Consider the following 12,108-nt stretch of genomic DNA (forward strand, 5'->3'; position numbering starts at 1 on the left):
CTGGTTAAACAAAGCAACAATGAAATACATTAACTGGCTTATGTAACCAGGAAAGTCTAGTAGTGGACCTAGTTTTAGGCAGGGCAGAATATAAGGTATAAATGATGTCTTCAGAGCTCTCTCGCTCCATCTTTTAGGTTGGCTTGTCCCTGCTTGGTTTCATTCTGCAGATAGCATTACTTCACAAATCAGGTAAAAAGGTGCCTGAACATCCTAAACATATCTCAGTTGCCACTCAGCAGAAAGAGAACTTCATTTTACAACTCATCATATCAATTTTAGGGAAGACATTTATTAACCTTGCTTGGGTCTTAAGCCCCATACACAAAGCAATCATTGTGGCTAGGGGCTATAGTGTGCCCTGATTGGCCAGGATAGATTATGAACTCATCCTGGAAGGCAGTGTTGATGATGGTTTGTCTTTCTAGATAGAACTCCATGAAAAGTAAGGGGAGAATTCCCATAGGTAAACCAAAAGGAGTGGGTAAGGGAACACATCATAAGAAAAACACTACAATCCACTATGTAATTCAAGCTAGCTTAAAGAAAAGGGGGAATTTATTGTTAAAGATATAAGGGAGTCTAGTGGAATACAAGCAGAAGTATACACCTAAGCCTTAGATAAGAACTTGAATAAGAACTTAGATAAGAACTTTCGGTTCATGCTTCATTCTTCTCCCTCTGAAATCTTCCTTTCCCTAAGTATTCTACCCAATGGGAAGAAAGTGATTTCCCAACAACCACCCAGTTTTTAATTTAATTTATTCAGAGGATTAGCCTAATTTAAAAATTCCAGAGAAGAAAACAAGCTTGAGTCAAATTCACACCCCCAAATCAATCATGTTCAGAGTGGTAGGGGCCATATATCAGAAATATGGCATATCCAGAGAAGGAGGATCCAGTAAATATGTCAACATATGTCAGACCATCTCCAAGTGGTATAAGAGATCATCAGAATCACCCTAAAGATCACTTTATCCTAACACTCTCATTTTTCAAATAAAGAAATGGAAGCCCCCACAAAAGTTAGACTGACTTAAGATCTCATATGTATGTGCAGAGGCCAGATAATGACTCTGCTAGAACAAGTGTCCAGGCCACTGGTGGACCTGAAAAGGACAACTTAGGGGAGGAAAATGTTTATTTTGGCTCATGGTTTCAGAAGTCTTAGTTCATGGTTGGCTGACTTCTTTGTTCTGGATCCAAGGTGAGGCAGCACGTCATGGTGAAAATGCATGGCAGAGAAGCTGCTGCATACATGGTGGCCAGGAAGCAGAGAGAGAAGGGATAAGGGATCTGAGGGAAGATGAACCCTTCCAGAGCCACAGTGATCTACGCCCTCCAGCCATACCTCACCTGCCTATACTTACCACCCAGTCAGACCATTCAAACTAGAGTGGACTGATTAGGCTATAGTTCTCATAATCTAATAATTTCACCTCTGAGTATTCATGCATCAGCAAAGGAGCTTTTGGGGGAACACCTCACTTCCTACCATAACATTGAGGTTCTGGTCTATGAAGAAAGGTAAAAATAAACAAATATAACCACACATATACACCATTGCCAAACAGGAAACCTGCCCTGCTCCTTTGCAGTCCTTTCTCTTGCTACTCTCTCTGCCTGAAATGGGCCTCCCACTTCTCATATCCTAACCCTGACTTAGCTAATTTCTACCTACCTTTCAAAGTTCAGCTCAACTGTGAATTGCTCCAGGCCACTCTCCTTACCTCAAGACTAGGTCAGTATTTACCCTAGTTTGTCTTTTCACAGTTCTTCCAATCTTTCTCTTCTTTTTTTCATTAAATTGTTAAGTGAAAATGTGTGCTGTAACAGCTGGGATACAAAAGGTGCAGAGTCCAAAACTGTATGTTACCTCCAGTATTTAGCATGCTTCTTGAACATTGTAGGTGCTCAGCAAATGTTTATCAGGAAAACCAATGAACAATAAGAGAATAACAAGAAAAAGAGAAACTAAACCTTCACCTTTTCTGTAGGAGGAAAGTTGCCTTCTTAATCTTGTGAATTCTAAGAGATTAGGAAAAAAGCTTCTGAGATGAAAGTTATTTTAGAATTAAGTTTTCACCTCAATTATGATGATAATAGCTAACATTTTTAAGCAGTGACCATTTGCCAGGCTCAGGACTAATTTCATTAATTCTCACACAAACTCTTTGGAGTTAGTACGATAGTCACTGAGCCTGGCTATGCAGAACATTACACATTCTGTCAAATTCTTGGTTCCTTAAAGATAGTACTGTGTCTCGTTCTTCTTTGTGCCTGTCAATTGAGCACCTAGAGCCTGGACATGCTGGTGGTCATAGGTGTCAAGGCTCCTAGAGGGAAAAAGAACCATACTTATTTTCTCTGGTTCCAGAGCAGGGATGTGTGGGATTTGTAGGAAAGCACTGTCTGATATTTCCACAGGAGACTGCACTGCCTGAGCAGCTTTAGAAAGGCAAAGGTAATTTTCTGGCATGCTTCAAGCTGAAATAATAATAATAAAAATAATAAGAATAATAATATCATCATCTTATTTTTATGTTGGGACAAAAAACTGAGTGATGGAAACTGCTTAAATTTCCTTATAAATGAAAAAAAATTGAAATGCATGGTTACACAAAAGACTCAGTTTATCAGGATTTTCTGCATCTGTGGTTCCTTAGTGGGTATTTTGGCAATGCTTACCACCAGAAACCAATTATATTTTCCCAAGCCCATTGGTGTCTAACTTAGTGTTATAAGACTATAACAAAATACCATAAACTGGATGGCTTATAACAACAGAAATTTATTTTTTACAGTTCTGGAGGCTGAAAGTGAGATCATGTGCCAGCATGTTTGGTTCTTGTGAGGTCCCTCTCCTGGGTTGCTGACTGCTGATTTTTCACTGTATCCTCACATTGCAGAAAAAGAGCTAGCTAGATCTCTGGCTGTTATTATGGCATCAGTATCACTCATGTGAGGACTCTACTTTCATGACCTAATTTCTTCCCAATGGCCTCTTCTTCAAATGCAATCACATCAGGACTAGGATTTCAATTTATGAATTTTATGGGATGTAAATATTCAGAATACAGCCTAATCTGAGATATGAATATGAGGGGAAGGATAATGTGAGATAAGATCTGAACACCAGGTAGAGATCAGACCACAAGGGTATTATTAACTAAAGTTTCCAAGAGTTTAATTTGAAGGATAATGGGAAGTCATTGAAAGGAAGTGATATGATCTGATTTGCAAATTTAGAAGACCATTATGCCTACTGTATGGAGACTAGTGTTTTCACAGGCTTGGAGTAGATGTGAGAGACCACATGGGAACGGCTGACCCCAATCAGCAGCTTTAGGGCAATTGGCCTTTTTGTTCACACCTAGTATGACATCCTTGGGCTTCGTCACCAGTCCCTGGTCCAAACAACTGCATGTAAGTAACATCTTTAACTTCCTCCAATTGCAATACCATAATCCATATGAATTTAGGAAAGGATGAGTTGGTTGAAATTTTGAATGTGTTTTTGTAATAGGCCACTAAGTTTTTATGTTCTCTTATACCTTGTCTAGTAATAATCTCCATAATTTGACCCAATAATCCCAATAATTTAGTAGATTCCTAATATACTGAGCATCTACTCTATTGCAAGTCCCTTTTTTCTTTCAACTGTAGGATCTCATGTAAGCCTCACAATCACCCTTGAACTTGGTTCTAGCATTATTCTGTTAGGTCTGGGGTGGGGCTTTGTATCTGGGTTCAGTGCAGGAAATGGAAACCATTCCAGCTATTTGAACCAGAAAAGAATTTAGAACAGGAATAAGGTGCTTACAAAACCTTAGAAGGGATGGAGGAGACAAAGCCCCCGGGCTCTTGGTTTCAAGGTCATTCTCCCACAACTGGGATCCAGAGGTTTGTTTGCTACTCTCATTCTGTCACTGATGTCTGTCAGGCTCTCACTGTCAGCTGCTCTATAGCAGTGTGGGGTCTGACCACTGCCAGCACTATCATTTGTCAGAGTCTACTTGTTGCCCAAAGATCCATGGAAATGGCAAGGTGATGTTGCTTTCTTTCCACTATCCAAGTCTTGAACAGACATACTAATTGGCAAATCCAATTCAGATGCAGAAGCCTGACTGTAGGGAAGAATACGCTCAGATTTCCAACTTCTCCACAGAGGACATGAAATAGTTTGAAGGAACCTATATAAGTATCCATCATAGAGGGCAGAAGCAACTCTTTATGCTTTTTGTAATCTCTTTTTAAAAATTGTGATATAATTTTCATATAAAATGCAGATTTTAAGCATGCAATTTGATGAGTTTTGCAAATGCATGTGTTCATGCAATCTGCACCCCGTTCAACATATAGAACATTTCCATGATGCCCCTTTCCAGTCATTCCTTCCCATCTCTCACTCAGAGGTATTATTCTGTTTTCATCAATTTGTCTTGCCCCAGGAAAAAAATGGTCAACATCTCTAGAAATCAGGAAAATGCAAATCAAAACTACACAAAGATTCCATGTCATTCTTGTCAGAATGGCAAAGATCAAGAATACAAATAATAAATGCTGGCAAGGTAATGGGGAGAAAGGAACACTTTTACATTGTTGGTGGGCCTGCAGAGTAGTATTACCACCCTGGAAAGCAGTATGAGATTCCTTAAAAAAAATTGGGGATGGGACCACCTTATGACCCAGCCATCCCATTCCTGGATATTTTCTCAACAAGATCACAAATCAGCATACTACAGTGACACAACCACAGCAATGTTTATAGTAGCACAATTCAAAATAGCTAAATTATATCAATCTAGATACCTGTCAACAGATGAATGGATTAAGAAATTGAGCTATATATACAATGGAGTTCTACTCAGCCATTAAAAACAATGAAATCATGGCATTTGCCAGTAAATGGATGGAAATAGAGAATATCATGTTAAGTGAAATTAACCAAATTCAGAAACTCAAAGGTCAAATGTCTTCTCTTATATGTGGAAGCTAGAGTAAAAGAAAGGAAAGTGGGAGGGAAACATAGATTACATGAAGAACCAATTAAATATAAAATAATAGGCAAGTGAAAGAAGGCTGTCTCCAAAGGAAAAGATAGAAAACCCCTTGTCTCTGGTGTTAATATTTATAGTAGCTAGGGGTTAAAATAGAGATGGAGTCAGGGTGTAGTTAAACAATTTCATGCCAGTTTGCCTCTTGCCCTAATGTTTTTGCAGGAAAGGGCATGGGTCAGAGGCACTAACCAAGGGCACAGGCTGGGTTGCTCAGGAATGCTTGTTTTGCATTTGGACTCACAAGTGTTTCCTGCATTCCAAAGGCTCTTGGGTACTTTTCTTTTGAGATTCAGTCTTTCTTTTTCTGTATCACCAAATTTCTACCTTATCAACAGCAAGAGCACATCTCCTGATTTCTAATCCTATGTTCTTTTGGAAAAAAGTAGATGCCTTATATCTCATACAATACAAGATTTTCTCTAATAAGCATTAAGATTAGCTATTTCTTCCTGAGTTGGAAAAAATTTAGTTAATATTTGCAGCATTTTTTCATTGACCTAAGGTAGAATTTCTGAAAGTGTGTTGTTTCATTGAACACTAGTTACTTTATGAAGGTTTGAAATGCAGATATCTGTTCTCTGCTATCTTGGATACTTATAAAGCATACTAACATATTAAAAGTTTTGGGAAGTTTTGCATCAATAGAATCACTGTAGAAAAGTTTGTTGAACTCAGCACAACCCTATGTGATCAAGAATCATTCCCCTTCATTCTCATAAAATAACATTACCAAGTCATAAACTTTGGGAAATTTTGGATTAGGGCAAACAGAATTGAAAATAAATCTCCAGTGAGCTAATAATTTTCTTTTGAGATAAAAGAGTTTTCTTAATGCTTTGCCTATTTTCTCTGCCATGGACAACATTACAAAATGTTAACATTGGAGTATATTTAGTTCATTTATATCTTTGGGAAGACTTTGAATTAACTTAGATTATTTTGTGATGTGCTTTTACTGCATAAAAGATTCTTGGGCAGGTATTCAGATCTTAGTTGCACACAAGGAAAGCCAGCAGATAGGATGTTTCTGTTGCTGTATACTATATTCTGAAAATCAGTACTGAAGACCTCCAACTTTTTCTTCTTCAAGATTTTCTTGGGATTTTTAAAAAGGATTTTTAAATTTTTATATATTTAAAATTAAATCACCAATTCCTATAAAAATATTTTAATATATTAACCAATTTGAAGAGGACTGATAGACTAACTGTATAGAGGCATCCATGAATATAGTACATCTTTCCATGTATTTGATCTCTTAAAATTTTTTAGTTTGGTAGTTGTAAGTGTAGAAATATTGCATATTTTCATTAATTTTATACCCAATATTTGATGCTGCAGCTTTTCCCCCTCCCCATTTCCTATAATTCTCATTTTCTTTATTCTTTCTTTTATTTTTTTTTCATAGTACTTATCCCTTCTAATAGGCTATATAATTTTATAGCTTACTGTTTATATAATAAAAATTTATTATTATTGTTATTATTATTGTTGTTGTTGTTAATGATTATAGTTTTGTTTCTTTCAACAAGAATTAAACTTCACAAAAGCAGGAATATTTGTTTTGTTCCAAGCTCTTGAAATAATGTGTGACACATAGTAGGCATTTAACAAGTATTAAATTCAATTAAGTAGTGAGTACACCACAGTGAAGGTGGTTGAAGTGAGGGTTGAATGAAATAATCTACAGTAAGTGCTGCAATGTTGCCTGACTTGTTTCTTATTGCCTTCTTTTAGTTTCCAACTCCAGGGGAGTTAAATGCCTCTATTTCCTTCTTTCTAACTGCTCAATCTATCAGTTAGAGTTTAATTCCCATCATCACTTTAATAATTCTCATCAAGATCACCAATGATTTTCCTTTCATTAAACCTATTGGATATCTTTTAGTCTTTATCATATTTAACTTCACAGGAACATTTGGCATTGTAGACTTTTTCCTCTTGGGAGCTCATTCTTCCTTTGGCACCTAGAATGTTCTCCTGGCTGTCCCTCTATGACATATTTTTTTAAGCCTCCTTTGCTGGCCTCTCTTTCACTTTCTGACCCTAAATGCTAGAGTTCCTTTGGTTAATTTATGCTTTCTCTTGTGGACTGAATTTTTCTCCCTCCCCCAAATTTATATATTGAAGTCCTAATACCCAGAACTTCAGAATATGACTGTATTTGGGGGCTTGAGTCTTAAGTATTTATTTTTTAGTTATAGGTGGACACGTGTGTTTATTTTTTTACTTTGTGTATTTTTTACTTTGTGCTGAAGATTGAACCCAGTGCTTCAGGCATGCTAGGCAAGTGCTCTACCTCTGAGCCACAACCCCAGCCTGGGGGCTAGAGTCTTTAAGGAGCTAGTAAAGCTAACAAGAGATTATTAGGGGTGGGCTCTAATCTAAAATGACTGATGTCCTTATAAGATGGGTAAGCCAAGGTGCTATGATTTGGATATAATATGTCCTCTAAAAGCTCCTGTATTAATACAGGAGGTAAAAAAAAAATTGATAGCTGTAACCTAATCAGTCCATCCTAGTTTGAGTGGACTAACTGGATGGTAACTGTAAGCAGGTAGGGCATGGCTGGAGATAATGGGTAACTGGTGTGTGCCCTGGAAGGGTTCACCTTTCCAGTGACTGCCCTGCCTTGCTTTTTCCTGGCTGCCATGAACAACAGAGCAGCAATCCTTCATCATGCCCTTTTTCCATAATGTTCTGCCTCACTTTGGACCCTGAGCTAGAAGTCAGCTCACCATGGACTAACATCTTGAAACTGTGAGCCAAAATAAACTTTGCTTCTTTATTATGGTTTGGATATGAGGTGTCCTCCAAAAGCTCACGTGTGAGACAATGCAGGAAGTTTCAGAGGAGAAATGATTGGATTGTGAGAGTCTTAACTTGATCAGCAAATCAATCCCTGATGGATGGTAACTAGAGGCGAGTGGAGTGTGGCTGGAGGAAGTGGTTAATTGGGGGCGTGGCTATGAAGTATATATTTTGTATTTGGAACTGGAGTCTGTCTCTCTGCTTCTTGATCACCATGATGTGAGTTGCTTTCCTCTGCCATCCTCTCCCACCATGATGTTCAGCCTCACCTCAAGCACCAAGGAATGGAGCTAGCCTTCTCTGGATGAAGACCTCTGAAACCATGAGTCTTCAAATAAACTCTTCCTCCCCTATAGTTGTGCTGGTCAAATCCTTTAGTCACAGCAGTGAAAAAGCTTACCAATACATGTCTCAAAGTTGTTCTTGTCAAGTATTTGGTCACAATGATGCAAAACTAACAAGATGAATTCTTAGAAGAAACCAACCTGTTGACACCTTGATCTTAGACTTTAAGCTCCCAGAATTATGAAAAAAATAAAATTTTAATGTTTAAACCACCTATTCTGTGGTCCTATATTATAGTAGCCCTGGAAAATTAATATAATATCCTTTTTTCTCACTTTATTCTTCAGTGACTTCACCTACTCCACTGACTTTATCTGCCGTCTATATGCTGATTCCTCAAAATCTCTTTATCTCTAGTTCAAATCTCTTTCCCAAAATTCAAATATATGTATCTAGCTAACCACACACTGGACATTTTTGCTTGGGGCAGACTCCAAGTAGCCCTGCTGAGACTAGTATTTAACAGAGGCTTCAGCTACCATCCAAGAGAGGCAGAGTTTAAATGAGTTCAGCCAAGTTACTGAATAAAATAAGCAAATAAACAGAAAAAATCAACGCTCTTTAGGGAAATATAACAATCAAGAGCCACTGTCATTTATCATTCACAATGTCCACACAGAATCCAAAATTTCTAAGCATAAAAAAATTGAACATGTGATTCTATATTCAAAGGAAGGGTGGCAATCAATGGAAACTAACCTTAAGATTCCTTAGGTAGTAAATTTAGAAGGTAAATATTTTAGTAGATAAAGATTTCATAGGTATTATAACAATTTATGAAGATGAGGAAATATGCGCAAACTAAAAGAACAAATGGTAACTCTTAACAGAAAAATAGAAATAATAAAATAGAACAAAATAGAAATTCTAGAACTAAAAAATACAGTATTTTAAATAAAAATTTACTGTGGATCTTAATAGCATAAAAAACATAGGAGCCAGTGAACTTGAAACAGAGCAATCAAAATTTTCCAATTTGAAGAAAAGAAAGGAAAAAGATTTTTTAAATAAGCACATTCCCAGGAACTTATACAACAATACCAAAAGGTCTAAAATACATATAATTGAGTTCCAGAAGGACAGAAAAGAGAAAACAAGGCATAAAATTTATTTAATGAAACAGATATCCTGGGGAATTAAGTTGATCAAATTATAATATGTACATATATGAATGTCAATAAATCCTACTATTATGTATAATCATAATGTCCCAATAAAATTTTTTTAAAAAAGAAACAGATGGCCAAAATTTTCTCAAATTTGGTAAAAGACATATTTCTAGGTTCAGGAAGAACCCTACCAAGGGTAAATACAAATAAAACTTTGTCTAGGCATAAAGTTCTGAAAATCAATGAAGAGAAAAATTTGAAAGCATCCAGAGGAAAACAGAATTTTATGTACAGATAAAAAAAATGATTCAAATGACTGTGAACATCTCATCAGAAACTGTTTGGCTAGTGATATCTTTAAAGTGTCAATTGAAAACTGTCAACTTAGATGAAGATTTGATAATGGTGATATTAAGGACAAGGAGGAAGGTGAGGGGACATACCAACTGATAATATAGACATATACACACCAACACATGAATTATAAAGGAATTCTACAAATAATTTTGTTAACATGAAAGAGGATGGGAATGGAGGAAAAGAGGCATAATAAACTGAAGGAGTAAACAGAAAATAAAATGGCAATAGTCCTATGATGGAATGATACTTAGCAATGGAGAGGAATGAAGTGCTGAGGTATTCACCAACCTGAATGAGTCTCAAGAACATGCTGAGTGAAGGAAGCTAGACGTAGGAGAGTAAATGCAAGTCATTCCACTTTTTAAAATGGAAATTTAGAAGACCAAAAGCCAAACTATAGGAAAAAAAATCACAAGTGATTTCCTCTTGGGTGCTGGGGAGTTAATTTATTGGGAACAAGCTAGCACTGGGAAAATTTCTAGGTGAATGGTAATGTTTAATCACAATAGGGGCTTGGGTTACACAGGTGAATATATAGTCATGTGCTACATTATGATGTTTTGGTCAATAAGAACTGCATATATGATGGAGGTCCTCCAAGATTATAATGGAGCTGAAACATTACTAGTGAACACATAGCTGAAGAAAAGTCAAAAGAAAAGGAAATTGCAGAAGAAAAAGAAAAAATTCAGTGAAGGGCTTAGCCGAAGCTCTTGCAAACCTAAACAAGCACCTTGAAAAGGTTAAAAACACACACCCACCCACCGACACAAAGAGGTTTTTTCAATAATAGACAGCAATATTCATAATGCATTATCTAGTTACAAGCAAATGTATGGTGAAAATTTTTAAAAAGCAAACTACCACGGACATATTTCTGAAAAGAATTCTACCTCCTCAAAATGAACCTCAGGCAGGCCCTTCAGGATTCCAGGAGCCCTGTTATCAGAGGTGACAGCTCCATGCATGTCATTGCCCCCAAGATCTTTCTGTGGGACAAAGTGTGGAGGTGGAAGATAGTGGTACTGACACTCCTGACCCTGTGTGGGCTTAGGATAATGAATGTGTTTGTTTTCTTATGTTTCTTTTCTTTTGTTTTCTACAGTGCCAGGTATTGAACCCAGAGCCTTGCATGCTAGGCAAGCACAGTATCACTGAGCTACACCCCCAGCCCCATGTCTTAGTTTTAAACAAAATAAGTAAAAAAAAAAAGAATAAATAAAAACTTATAAAAATAGAAAAAAGCTTATAGAAAAAAGAGATAAAAATATTTTATATAGCTGTACACTGTATATATAAGCTGTTATTGAGTCAAAAGATTTAAAGCTTATGAAGTAAAAAAGTTACAGTAAACTGAAGTTAATATTTTATTGAAGAAGAATTTTAAATAAAATTAGTATCTATAGTGTCAAGTATCTGTAAAGTCTATTAGTAGCATACAGTTAATATCCTAGGCCTTCACATTCATTAATTGACTTACCCAAAGCAACTCCAGTTCTCAAGCTCCATGGTAAGTGCCTTAGACAGGTATACCGTTTTAATCTTTTATACTATGTTTTTGCTATACCCTTTCTATGTTTAGATATGTTTTGATACTCACTTGTATTATAATTGCCATAGTATTCAGTACAGTAGCATGCTATACAGTTTTGTGGCCTAGGAGCAATAGGTTGATCCATGTAGTATAGGTGTGTAGTACGTTCTTTTGTCCAGGTTTTTGTAAATACATGCTTCGATGCTTATATAATGATAAAATTATCTAATAGCACATTTCTCAGAATGTAACCCCACAATTAAGAAATGCATGACTGTACTTGCCAAAACTGACAGAATTATACACAAGATATGTGCATATAAATCTTACCTTAAAGAGGAATAAAAAAGAAGTCAAAAGCTAATATTTAATATATAGTTAATGATATGTATGCTGAGGTGTCTAGTGGATGAAATGTGCTGACTCCTGCAATTTTGAAATTCATACATAAATAAATAAAATGGATTAATATTTGATGTGATAAAGAAAATTCAGTAAAACCTTAATTATAGAATCTAGATGTTGAGTACATGGAAGTAAATTATGCAGTTCTTTGAGCTTTTTTTGTATGCTTGAACATTTTTAGTAATAAAATGTTAGAAAAAATTAACCAATCCAACTCATTACTTCCTACAACCTTCAAGCCTCCTCTTTAGTCTACTGCTATTTGCTGTAGACTAAATGCCATTCATCACTAAGTACCATTCATTAAATGAATGGCACTTCATTTAATCTTTTACTTACACAAACCTGGTGCTTGTTTTTTTACCTCTCTCTTTACTTCATTCTACACATCCACATTATCAACAAATCTTGGAAATTACATTGTCTGGTCTATGCATGTCTTCATCTTGTAGCTACCATCTATCGAAGCCATCATCATCTGTCA

This window comes from Ictidomys tridecemlineatus, chromosome 4 (assembly GCF_052094955.1).
Source record: "Ictidomys tridecemlineatus isolate mIctTri1 chromosome 4, mIctTri1.hap1, whole genome shotgun sequence".
Lineage (NCBI taxonomy): Eukaryota > Metazoa > Chordata > Mammalia > Rodentia > Sciuridae > Ictidomys > Ictidomys tridecemlineatus.